Below are 3,337 nucleotides of genomic sequence, written 5' to 3' on the forward strand. Positions count from 1 at the left end.
ATCCTCACCGCCATCTTTGAGGTAAGGCACTCTTGCATGGTACCCAGAGCCTGAACGCGGGAAGGCTGATCTGGAAACCAGACGGAGCTACCGATGGAGGTGGCACTGGGGTTTGGCTCCAGTGGCCGAGGCAGTCCTAACTCAGCTCCGCCCGAGTTTCTCCTCTTCCTTCTTCTTTCCTGAGGTTACGTTGCTTCTCGCGTGCAGCCGGGTGCAAGAGACGCGAATCTCCTCTGCGCCTCTTTGCCAGAAAAACCCTAGGGCTGCAGATTGAGCTGGGTTTCATCATCCAGAGTGGCTCTTCTGACCTCCAGCTGCTTATTTTTTTTGGGGGTGCTGGGGATTGAACCCAGGGCCTCGTGCTTGCAAGGCAAGCACTCTACCGACTGAGCTATTTCCCCAGCCCCCTATTTTTTTTTTTTTAAACAGTATTTGGAAGAAAACTGAATGGCTGGTTCTCAGAGAAGTGCCTTTGTGCCAGGTGGTAGGGGACCCTTATGGTTGCAGTTTGCACCAGGAAGTCGGTTTCCAAACGACACTTTAGTGACTCCGAAGAGCCCCGCATTAACCAGGAGAGCTGGGCGGCACCTCTCCAGAGCCCAGCCAGCCACCGATCACGCTTTTAAAATAATCCCGCTAAGGCCACCCGGGGGACAGAGCTCCTGAGCTCACCCGGTCTTCAGAGCCTGTCTGGGCTCAAGTAGATGTCGCCGTTTCTCGTCCTGGCTGACGCTGAACCCGGGTGGCGTTTGGAGGGACGCGGCTGTCTTAGCGAGGTGTGCTCCCCGGGGGGGAGGAGGGGACGCTGAGGTGCAGCCGTCGTGTGCCTTTCTTGCCGATAGCCATGCCGTCTCCCCGGCCTCTACCATGGAACTGCCCCGTTCCGGATGCGAGGTTGCTCAGGACATTTTTCTCGAATGGCCCTGTTCCCTTGAAAGCCCACAGAACATGCGTCTCCCTGAAAATAAGAGGCAGGCTGAGGCCGTTTCAGTGGAAGAGCTTCCCGCCAGGATCATTACGGCCATTTAGAAATAAGAACTAGCTATTGATGTGATTGCAGAAGACTCTGCAGAAAGCCCTCCGTTGGTCAATAAAGCCTCCCGGCCTCTCACAAGAGGTGGGCCACATTGTACCTCCAGAACACAGATCTTGAGAAAGGACCTGGAGAGGCCCGAGAACCCACACCACGTATTGCCACATGCTTGGAACAATTGCTTTTTTTTTTCCTTTTTCTTTTTTGGTAGCTGGTGTATCCCTAGGGTTACCAACAACCAGCCACCTTCTCCTCATCTCCCGCCTGCTACCGACTGCCGACAGCAGAGGTGCGTGAGACCTTTCCCCGCAAACCAACCTGCCCTTCTGCAGACACAAACTGCGCAAAAAATCAGAACAATGCTTTACCACTGATGTGGCACTGACTGTGTTAGGCAGCCTCTGAGACTGTAACAAAATACCTGAGATAATTCACTTATACAGAGAAAAAGGTTTGCTTTGTCTCATGGTGTTGCAGGTTTGGGTTCATCATGTCCAGGCAGCACATCATGATGAGGCAGGGCCAAACAAAACCACTCTCCTCAGGGCAAGGAGCAAAGATAGAAAACGGAAGAGACCGGGGCCCCAATGTCCCCTTGGACGGCACACACGCACTAGGTCCCACCTGTCTAAGATTCCACTCACTCCCAGTAGCGATGGTGATGGACCTGTGAGTGGTGAGCTGAAGATGGTGGAGACAGGACAGCCTGGATCCCTGGGTGACTGTGTGGAGTGGAGACCTCCAACTACCCTGCTGTGTGAACTCCACATTGGGCACAAGAACTTGTGGGTCTGCTCGTTACTGCAGCAGAACCAGTTCTGAGGCACTCGCTCTGTTAAAGGAATGATCTCACCTGCCAATTAGGAACATCAACAGAGCCAACGTCTACTCCGCCCAGTGTAAATGGAGCAACGCAGGAAAAACAGGCTGCGAACTGTTTGCTGAGTTGCAACTCTTGTGAGCATTAGGAGAGACAAGGCGGATCCCTGCTCATCACCGACACAGCAGCATCTGGGAATTTATTCACAAACAATGACTCCGGAAAGGCAGTTTCAGAGAAGGCAGAAAGACAGCCCGAGATAGCACTCTAACATAGACCTTGCACGTCACCCACAAGGACATGAGGCATAAAATCAGAATAACACTTCACCACCCACGTAGCAAAATTTAAAGAAACTTCCCATTAACTGAATTTCACGGCCTAAAAGTGCATTTGTCGTGAGCTGTTCACCCTTGGAAAAATCGACGGGGACATTTTCGACAAAAGGAGACCTTTCCAAAATGACCACGTGGAAGAAGGCTTCCGACGGCAGGAATAACAGACTCTAACCCAAAGAGGCGACTCTCAGGAATCGCCTTCTGCTCATCAGGGAAGAACTGACTGAGAACCGGACAGAAATAACGAGAGTCAGAGGCTGACGATCAGAGGCTGACGATCGTCAGCTCCCTGAATCGATGGTGTGAGAAAGTGCTGGTAGACTTAACCACGTCAAATAGGATTCTTGGAATCAGACAACCCAAGGAGAATGTGCATATTATTTCATTTGACTTTAAAAAAAAAAAACAGGTCTCTCGGAGGCAGATCCTGCCTCTGAGATCCAACATGGTGAGGCTGCACAACTTGGCAGGGCTTTCCCTCTGTGAGCTTGAGAGCATCGAGGATCAGGGATGCTCCAGCTGGACCAGCTCGGATTGTCTCCACCTGGTGTTTCTTTTAGAATCCCTCATCGGTTTGCCCTTTTGTACTCAGATGGTGGGGGACCCGTAAAATGTTTCATTAGTTCCGACTCCGTCTCCCCGAAAGCAGGTTTTCACTCTGCCGAACCAGCTGCCTCCTCACGCGTTATTTATGAGGCGTGTTCCTTCCCTCTTAGGGAAAGGACGCTGCTTCCAAGTGCGGGATTGCTCCCGAGGACAACGGCCAGGCACTGAGAGGGAAGCCCGGGTGGTGCCCTAGCTAGCTGCCAGGTTAGTCGCTCTGCTTTCCTTTCCCATTTCTAGAACGAGGAGTGAGCGTCCCCTCATTAAAGGGATTAACAGGACGGCTCTCGACTCTGTCAACAATCTACCCGAGTGATTTTCAGGGTCAATATTTGCTTTCTGCCTGCTTTGTTCTTTTATTCATGACGGGATTATTTAATACCATCCGTGCGCTCAGGGCTGGGCTGGCTTTTGCAGATAGAGAGATGCATGACAGCAATTCTGGTGGCCTTCACAGCGGAGAGGAAATACTGACTCACGAGAAGTCTCCACTCCATGTCTCCATGGGAACGGCTTCCCGGAGGAGTCACTCCCTGCGCTGGG

At 52.1% G+C, this 3,337-nt stretch overlaps 1 non-coding gene across 1 annotated transcript; it reads right to left on the reverse strand.

Annotated features, from left to right (window-relative positions):
- Window positions 1-328: 328 nt before the first annotated feature.
- Trnaa-ugc (transfer RNA alanine (anticodon UGC)) lies at window positions 329-408 on the reverse strand. The gene has a single exon. It is a non-coding gene; the product is annotated as a tRNA-Ala (tRNA).
- Window positions 409-3,337: the final 2,929 nt, after the last annotated feature.

This window comes from Sciurus carolinensis, chromosome X (genome assembly GCF_902686445.1).
Source record: "Sciurus carolinensis chromosome X, mSciCar1.2, whole genome shotgun sequence".
NCBI lineage: Eukaryota > Metazoa > Chordata > Mammalia > Rodentia > Sciuridae > Sciurus > Sciurus carolinensis.